Source organism: Sceloporus occidentalis, unplaced genomic scaffold (assembly GCF_023333645.1).
Source record: "Sceloporus occidentalis isolate IW3139 unplaced genomic scaffold, rSceOcc1.0.p SCAF_109, whole genome shotgun sequence".
NCBI lineage: Eukaryota > Metazoa > Chordata > Lepidosauria > Squamata > Phrynosomatidae > Sceloporus > Sceloporus occidentalis.
In genome coordinates, this window is record NW_028317089.1 from 2,764,414 (window position 1) to 2,774,646 (window position 10,233).

A 10,233-nucleotide genomic window follows, 5' to 3' on the forward strand; every position below is an offset into this window, starting at 1 on the left:
ATGGCAGTCTATTTAAGGCAGTTCTGGAGGACTTGTCGTCCACAGGGCAAGATTTGGGGCCATCGCAGTTAACCTCCTTTGAGTGTCTATAGAAAGATGGCCCGTTATTGTTTCATAGTCTGCATTCAATAAAGGGACACGAAGCATAAAATAAGCTTGCTCACTGATGTTTATGGTGGTGTTTGTAAGTATTCCTGATCAGATGTCCAGGGATTCCTTCTGTCTCTGCAACCTTCTGTCTCAAGAAGAACATGAATTCACTTTATGTCCAATTGAGTCTGTGGTTTATGTTCAGAATCTAAAGATCTAAAGAGGTCTAGAAAGATAAAAATGTGGAGAACAAGCCCGGTAATGGTATAAAGTAATCATTGGTTCAGCTCCCATGGCATGCAGCCAAGTAACATTCTGTAATCGCTCAACCACATTTACTCCGCACGTTACTTTGTATCACCCCTGAAAGCGCTACTTTCCATACCAATTGAGATCAAAGCATTCCACTGCCCGGTTTTTGGAGAGACCAAATGATGCCCTTACCCTAAGTTTATCTTCCTCTACGCGTGTAGATTAGCTTCCGACGTTACCATTCTAATCCTTCATTAACATTTCCAGCGACAAACGGTGTTGTCCCTTAATGGCGATCACAAACAGGAGCATCGGTATTTGGTTTGGTCGTATTAAACCTTGGAAAAGTCTTGTTGAAGGGCAGATATGACAATAACTCTATTGACTAATTGAATTGCATTAGAGCGCAAGATTTTAGGACCACTAAATATGTTTGGGAGACCCCAATAGCCACCGATGCATTCCTGGAAATGCTTGAGAAATAACATTACCTTGTGTATAAAAGCTTTAGTTAAAGGCAGGTGTACAATATCTGTACATGACGTGTGGAAAAGTTTATTAAACCTCTAATATTTTTCCTAGAGCGTCTTGCCGCCCAGTCAAGATGAAACCTCTCGAGAAAGGCAGCGTCCTCCTTCAACCAACCTGGCTCGGCAGCAACAGCAGAGGAGCAAATCCTACATCTCACGGCCTTCTTCAGGTAATCTAAGGGACCCGACCCTAACTTTCAAGTGTTACAGATGTTGGCTACGTTGGGTAGCTTGCTTGGCTTACTGGGGGGAAAAAAAAGTCTTAATATATAGGAGTGGGCAAGAGATATCCGAGCACAAGTTTGTCTCTGGAGCTCCTGGTACTTGCACAGAGACCAAGTTCATGATGACGGAAGCTCCAGCTTGCGCTTATCCGCCTATAAAGCCAACCGTTGCCTTTGAGCTCTGCTGGCTTGTCCATCTCTGTGGTTGTAAGATTGTTGCCAATATATTGGTTTGTAATGCATTATATGCAACAATGTATTTTCTGCTTATTGTGAACCAGCCCTCGTGGCAATTTAATGAGAAGTGACGATTGATACCCTTAATTTGTGTCTCAGGTGCTGGAGAATTGCCCTCGCGGAGCATAGACCCTGACCAGGATCTGGACAGAGAGGTAAATACTTTGGGGGTCTTATTTTCTATTACCAATGCCTAGGTCTATGTTTTCTCATGGTACTCAGGGATAGGTTTGCTCTTTGGAGAGCTTTGGGAAAGTCAGAGTTGGTCGAAAGCGCAAAACCCACACCTGACTCACATTTACCCCATTTTATATTTACAGCCGGATTCAGACTCCACAAAACATTCCACTCCATCAAACAGCTCAAACCCAAGCGGACCCCCAAGCCCCAACTCCCCACACCGAAATCAGCTGACGTTGGACGGTATGGACCAATCGGCCTGCGACGCATAGCGCGCTCTCCACGCCAGGACTTCAAAGCATCATCGATCCCTGACCTACAGGGAAGGAGACGTCCGTTCCTTAAGATAGTGCCAAGACGAGAAATCTCTAGTGTTGCACAAATCCTAAGCCCCCCCCCTGTTGTAGATACAGTAAAAGTTAAAAACAACAACAAAAAAAAGTTAGAAAAAAAGGGTATAATATATGTGATCAAGCTTTTTATATGCAAAAGAATTCACTGTTTCTTATATTGATTCTGTTCTCTTTTGTTTTACTATAGAGAGACAAAAAGATAGGATGTTTTTTTTTTGTTTTTTTATTTTATTTTAAATGTCACCTTTTTTTATGATGCTGCTAGTTCGGGGGGGGGGGGGGGGAGAAGAAAAAAGAGGCTGCTACTGCTTTTGGTAACCAGCGTCAGAGATAGGATAATTCATTAGGAACGTGACATAGGCTCTTAACGAATATTACCGAGGCGTTTGGGGTTTTGCATAGGAATCGTAACACTGGTCCGGCTGCACCAGAAGGTCAGGCTTCTTCTGTTCTTGGCTGGAACAGGTGATCTACAACTCCCATGAAGCCAATGTTAGACCGGGAGTCGTACCTAATGAAGGCTGCCCTGGTCCTTTGCCGTTAATATACTGCATCTCCGGGTAAGAGCTGATCTACACCTGCGTGGGTTTAAACTCGCAAACCTAGATCTGCTTCGCGTTTTAATTATTGTTTTACTTGCACAGGAAAAAAAAAAATGTATTATGAGCTCAGTATTTCAATTAAGAAAGGTGGCTTCTTAGTAATGACAAAAAGAGGCGATCGAATACAAGCAAAAACAAATAAGCATCTCACTAATCTCCCGTTGGTTGGTTGATCATGTACAAAAACCCTAATGCTCTCCTGCAGCTGTCAACTCTTTTAAAGACCCCCCCCCCCCCCCCCGTATCATGCTGTCGGCAGTTTCGCAAGTAAGTCCTAGCGGTTACTATGGCTGTAAGTGGAAGAACATGATTAACAAAAAAGAAAATCTGTCCGCTAGGTCTACCTGTCCCTGCCAAAGTGTGATCAGTGGTGGGCAGCGACGCCAACAGTTCAAAGGCTTCCTAGTCTTTGTTACGACTTATCCTCTCCCTCCATCGTTTTGTAGTCTGCTTCATGCCGTTATCCCCCATCCACACGTGAACATTCGGCCTCTTCGTATGGGACCTGGAAATGCTTCTTACCTGTGAACTAATTTTTTTTTTGTGTCTCCGTTGCCATCGTGAAGACCACACTACATGTCTTTATTGTACATGTGCACATGTCACTGTGAAGATACTCTCTTGTGTATAAGTAGAATATGTTCTTAGAGATCAGAACAAGGAAGAAGAGATTTTGTCACTCGGGCGTCCAGTCGAATGAATCGCCAACCAAAGTGGGTCATTAACCCTTTAAATTATAGGCGATCCTGCAAGCGTTACTGTGTGCAGGGTTTAACCATCAACTCTTGAATACGAAGAGTTACTCAGATGTATATGTGCTGCTTTTTTTTCTTCTTTTTTTTTTTTTTTTTACATAAAATAAAAATACCCCCCCCCCAAATCTCCATGGCCAGAAGAGTCAACCCCAGCAAACACACTATATCCATTGTATGTACGCTTGCATGAGAACCACATAGATATTCAGTCTTTTGATCATGTAAAATGAAAGATTGTCACGACACGTGTACATTTTGCTCCTGTCCGTACAGCCGCCTGGCTCTGCGTGTATATTTAATCGTATGCTTTCATGTCTGATTCATTTTAGAACCCACGATCCGTGACCCTGTTTTATTAAAAGCTTGTCATTAATATTTTGGCTGGCGTATCCGTTTTGTCACCGCTACACTTAGGGTGCCTTCTGTGCCAATCATAAGACGGTTGTATCGCCATTAACTTAAATTCGGTTTTATTGGGCCAATGATGTGTAACAATGGTTAATTGTTCCTTTCTGAAACACTGTATAGGACGTGCACTTATTTTTATATGAAAGCCAAGTGACTTAGTCTTTTTTGCCTGTTCTGTTGTGCGTTTCATAGCTCCTTTCCGATTTAGAGGTTCTGCTAAGAGCGTCATGGGGTTTTCTAATTTTTTTTATATATATATATAAATATAAGTTGTCATTGTAATTATAAATTGTACGTTTTTTTTAATTTTATTTTATTTTTATTTTTTTTATTTTTTTTTTATTTTTTTTAACACTGTTAATAAATCAGAGGAGGCAATTTTCAAAGTTCTGGTCTGTCTTAACATATTAAAACATTTGACATGGATACCCACTTGTCATTTTGAATGTAGTTGGTTTCTTACTAATGTGGAGAATGAGTCAAAGCACACTTCTCATCAAATGTCAAATCATTGTTTTAAAACATTAAAATTAACATGTACAGCCAAAATGTCTTAATTTTTCATTTAAGTGACCCTCCCACTCAGGAACGACCTCGTCAATAGAGCACCGAAGGCTATCAGGATTGTGTAAGAAGTTATTTTGTGTACAAAGTCTAAAGCATTGTCATTTCCAGAACAACCAGTTATATTTTCCTGGTCTCCGAGTTTTGTACCAGAATTACTTTTTTATGAGTATCCTCTAAAGTGTGTGTATTCAGGGTAAATCGTATGTAAAATAAATATAAATATATATTATTATTATTTGAGCATTAAACAAATTATAAGGTAAGAATGAGAGAGGTTTTGCTTCTAATCGTTATTTAAGTCTTATATTGTAAACTGTTGGTATTCTAGCTGCTCACGTGATATTTAGAGGTCTGTTCAGAAAAGTTGACGTTGTGTCCCGTTGACATATTTAGGCCAACTCAACTGCGTTGGCTCAAAATTTTGTAAGTTCACCAAGTTAAGTTGGCAATAGAAAGCGTTACAATTTCGAGTAGCGTTGTGCGGTAGACATGAAAAAGGACTTCATTAGACAACGTCAACTCAACTCCGTTGACCTTAAACCATTGACTTGCGGAATCCAACTCAAAAGCTCTACGGCTAAGCCGATGGGTACTCAACATCTGGTCAATGGAATTTGGGTCAACTCAATGGAGAACCAAACATTTCAAACCTCGCGGTATTTTACCTAAGACTTTCCTCGTAAGACTTCAAAAATTTGAGAAGCCTCATCTCCACAATGCCACCAAGAATAGAAGGACTCTAGAACTAGCATTTTGTTCACAAAGGGAATATATTTGATACAAGCCGAGTAGGACGATTGAGCAGACGTTTCAAACCGCATTCTTAAGGATCTGCTATACTGGAAAGGAGGGAAATAGCTGTCGCCAATCTTTTGTTTTAAATTAGACTTTGTCTGAATAACGTACTCCGCTTGCCTGTCTGTACCCGCGTTTGTTAACAAACAGTGCTTGTACAGAAAAAAAAAGGTGCACCGATCAAGGCATTAGCGATGCGGCGGACGTGCCAGAGAAGAAGGGTAGGATTTGTTTTCACTGAAGATATAAACTGAATTTGACAGCACTGCTTCCAATTTGCATGACCTGTTTCGCTCGACGCCACATCCCTGGTGTCACGCTGACAGCCGACAGCGGCAATGACAGCGGATATGCAGAATATCTCGGCAATTTCCATCCCTTAACTCGAACGTTACCGTAACGAGCTGCGCTTAGTGTTTGTACCTCTTAAACCGTGTGATGTGAAGCTCTCTTGGATTAACGGTCGGTTATTGGATTCACGCTGGCACTTGTCTAGCGTGACTGTATACACCGAATTCACAGTACACGGGACCGGTAAACTTGACTTTTATCTCGCACATCCTTGACTGCAACACATAACTCCCCCCTTTTTTTTATTTTTTCATTAAAACAATATATGAAATAGAAAAAAATGTGCCCCCCCTAGATCCTCTGTTGCTGGTTACTCTCTTATGGGAGATTAAGGCAATGCCTATGGGAGCAGGGATGCCTACAATGCTTCTACCTACATCTTTCTATTTTTTTTTTCTCTTCCTCTGTATTTACTGCTTCCATTGAGATGCTTCTTAGCCTGTCCCACGGTGCGTCACCACTTAGGGGCATCTCACATTTCATCTCCATCTACATACCAGTCTAATCCTGCCCAAAAGGACAGTCCAGAACCTAAATGCTCTGTGGGCGAGCGAACCAACAACCTCACGCATGTTTTGACCCCATCAATGGGGCACAGTTGGTGTTCCTCTAGATCCAAGAGCACAAGGAGGTCCACTGTCCAAAATCAATGCATTCAGCCCCAAGCATCGTCTCACTGAACGCTTGCATCTCTTCTACCTATAATTCTTTGTTGATAAAGCGTCATCGCGTTCATCTGCACTCGGTGTAATCAGGATATAAGGAGTCCTGGATCAAGTAATAAAAGAAGAGGAGGTCCGTGCTCAAGCAAGCTTCCCAACGAGAATGGATTTTGGCTTCCTTTTTTTATCTGCATAATGTGTTCCCAAATGTCCCTACATCTTACCCCTCATCTACCTAGCGCAGCCAGATTCATAGGAACCATATCTGTCTTTACTGGATACATTTGGTCTTCTTGTTCTTCGCTGTTTTGGGTTGGATAGAAAATGGCACTAAGCATTGACCTTGTTGAGAAAATCCAGAATAGAAGTAAAAGGTTTTAATACATTTTCTATCTTATGATTTTTAGGGCTGTGATACCCTCATACCCAGCAAACATCCTGAGCTTCTAGAAAAGAGGGGCATCAGGGGAGGTAAACAAGGACTATGTCTGGTAGAGTGATCCTTGGGACAGGGCAGGTCACTATAAATCAGTTTTAACCCCATCTGGTATTTTTCTCTTTTTTTTTTTTTTTTTTGCTGAAAACATATTGCCGCTAGATGGCAGACCGGTTACACGGCATAAAATGTGATCTTCTGCACTTGGCAGGGAACGGGCGCAGGTTAAGCACTGGATACAAAAGCATTATTATCCTAGGGACAATGTTCGGTGATGTCTGCTACGTTGCATTCTGATAGCTGTATGACACGATCGTCTCGATGTATAAATCACGAATACAATTAGTTCTGCATTAAAGCCACAGATTTTGGTGAAACGTGCGAAGGGAACGCCGGCTCTTCCATTACTCTGTAATTAGCACTAGACTCGTGTCCCCTGCTTTAAAGAATTACTTATTCATTCCTGTTAAGCACGGCAGCGACTAAATGCCTTTCTGCTATGCTTAGTGGTTAATCTCGGATAAGATCCCATTTCCAGCTCAACGTACACCTCCCAGTTAAGGTTTACATGGCTGAGGATCATGAGAGTTCACCTGCCTTTTACTGGTAAGTACAGTTTCGCCCCCCCCCCAAGAACTCCTGTGTCTGACGAGAAGGATCTTCTTCTTGGTCTCATACTTGGTTGGAGGCATGGGCAGATCGGTGGGGCTCTCCCTTTTATGTGACCATACAGTTTTAACCCTTCCGACCCTGCCCAAGGCTTCTAGAGTCCTAGTTATCCTTAAGACCCCCACACTTATCACCTACGAATCGAGGTTTGATGTTCTATCTGTGCTGCTCTTCAGAAAGTGGAGAATATTTTTATTATTATTATTATTTATATGGCACCAACAATGTCCGAAGCGCTTCTTATAGTCCATACGTTCAAAGAGCCTGAAACCAGAACTGGCAGACTCTTACAGCAGACGTCAGTGGCCGTAAAATGCCTCTAATTAAATATACAGGGAACTTTAATTCTTCTCCCCAACAGCATTGACGGAGAGTATTGTCATGAAAAATTATGGAAACGGCATCTGTCAAATGTCTCGTGAAAATACAACATTAGGAGGATTTGGGAGGATTAAAAACTGGGCATTAGAAAAGGGAAGAGGGAACGAGCGGTTTAAGAATGTGTGTGAGAGAAGGAGACACCAAGGAACAGACGGAGGACGGCGGCAGAATGAGTTAAGGGACGTGTGCTAAATATTTACAGGCCGCTTACTGATGAACGGTTTGCTTTGGCAGAGCTTCTTTACTGAACCTCTTCGGCACAGATAATTACAACCGAGTTCAAGTGATTGCAGGACCCACGGAGTGCTTCGTGCCGGGAGGGAAAAGGTATATAAATATTGTATCGATGTGATTAAAGCAGAGATTCGCTGAACGTATCTGGATGCAGCTCCGTTCACTCATCTGACCTCCAGCCAGGGGGCGCAACAATCATGGTCGTGGGGGGTTGCAACTTCAAATGGGCCCGCTGCTCTAGGACCACTTGTCCTCCCCTTTAAAGCCGTTATGTGCCTGTAATACCCGCAGCTAGCGGCACACGTTGCATAATCTCTCACCTTCCCTCCCAGAATGTTTGGGGGAAAAGATGCACAGGCAGGCTTTTTGGGGGCACTGATGGTGACCTCCAGTCATACCTGGAAACTCTCCGGGTGAGCGCTGCTTCTCCGGTTCTCCGGGTGAAGACCCGAATCCTCTGGGTCGCGGGAGCGAGGTCTTGACACGCCCCGCTCCCGCCCATTTTTTCCTTTTAATGGGGGTGTTTCTTGCTGCCATCAGGCCGAACGCCCCCCGACATCAGCGGGGATGCCCCCGACATCAGTGGGACCACCCGCTGACGCCAGTGTGCAGTCCTGGCGGCGTCCCGCAAAGGGAAGGTGAGTGTCATTGTGTGTCTCTTTGTGAAAACACCCCACTAGAGCACCAGAGAACAAGTAAGTGCAGAAAATGAGAAGAAATGCTGGGATGAAACAGTTTACAGATTTGTATCATAAATATTCTTTTATATTTTAACGTTTGGGGGGGTGCCAAATACTGTAGGTGCGCCCCCGCTTAGATTTAAGACCACCCAACCAGAAAAAAACTGAAAACCAGTCTAAATTGTGTAAAGGGAGGTAAAAGAAAGCTGCTTAGAAACAGAGTCCTATTGTTTGTCCAAGGCTCCGCCTCCATGTATTACATCACAGCGATTGGCAGGCAGCCAGAGCAGAGCAGTGCAGAGTCTACTTCACATACATACAAGAGAGACAAAATTAAGAGTTTAGGGGAAAAAATGTCTGGGTGGAACAGCAGCTTTAAGTAATTAAAGCACAAGGTAATCACACGATGGAACCGAATCTCTTTGAGATGGAAATCTTTCCTCTGGTTGACCCGGAACGCCCGGAAGGGAAAAGCCTTGAGGTGTGCGTAGCAGACACCATTCCAGTCGCTTCACCCAGGAGCTTCCATATTTAGTAACAGATGTGACTAAATCTACAATGTTCTAGAATCTTCAGGGCAGCTAAATTCTATACATAATTAAATCTTTATCTTCTAAGCACAGTGAACTTTTGTGATTGCCCCGGGGAATACGAGGGGAAAAATGATACTAAGAGAAATGTTATTAGTCTGTTCATTGATAAAACCACAATCATATTATGAAAATTGGACACAAATTATAGGCAGAGGTGTTTAGAATTTTCATTTCTCGATTTTTCTTTCTAATGGAGAGGATAATTTCTCAGTGGACATCTATGGGGAATCGTCAATAAATGTGAAATCCTGTTTTAAGGCTATTTTAGATGGAAAACGAAGCACAATCAAATATGTCAACTATTAAAAAAGCTATGAAGACAAAGATTGTTACATTAAATATATCAGATGATAATGATGGATGTGACCTGAAACGTCTTCTTTCTCCTGATCTTTACGAGTTTCTATGAGGACAACGGCTATGAGGGCTTCAACCATTGTGAGGAGAGCGGGAGTGGAATCAAGTCGATACACGAGGTCTGGGCTGGGTAAAGCTCTGACCCAGAGTTTCGGAAGGGAATAACTAACAGAATTGGGCAGAAAATTTACAATTTTTCTACCTGCAGGACTTTCTCGCAAACAACTTGTCAACTGGATGCAGAAATACTGGGTGGAAAGTTCCATTTTCCATCAATTCAATACTGAAATCCACCAATTTCACCCAATCTCTGATTGTTACCTTTGACAATTTGTGCCCACTGTGAACCATGAACATAGTTTTTCCATCTTTTCAGAAGCGCTTAAAGAGCCCCACTTCCGAGAAGAGACATTTTGGCAGAAAAATCGCAAAAATCAATTTTAAGGAACCCTACCTTGATTTGAAATTTCACCAAAAAAAAATGCTATTTCGAAAGACCCCAACCTTCTGACAATAAGTGAAGATTCTACTCTTTCAGTTTTTTTTTAGATAACCAATAGATTAACAAATATTCCGCCTTTCATAACAGGACACACCGTTGTAAGGATAAAATTGGTGATGAATTGAAGGTTGAATCGCTGACAGTTTGTTGAAGCCGAAGAACAATTCTTTCCTTGACATTTAGGGTTTAGAACTTCATCTGGATACAGAAAAAGTCTCGGAAACGTCTTCTGGGAGTGAAATAGATTGATTCATGATTTTAAGAAGCTCCGCTGTGGATATCAAGGACAATAAGGTTCAAAGTCATAAAATAGAATTAATCTTCATTATATCTCTTATAAGCGGACATTTGAACCGTGGGTCTAATTCCTCTCTA

General features: G+C 42.2%; 1 pseudogene; it reads left to right on the forward strand.

Moving 5' to 3' along the window:
• Positions 1 to 1,785, forward strand: part of LOC149283204 (serine/threonine-protein kinase MRCK beta-like) — a 36,076-nt pseudogene extending 34,291 nt beyond the window's left edge.
• Positions 1,786 to 10,233: the final 8,448 nt, after the last annotated feature.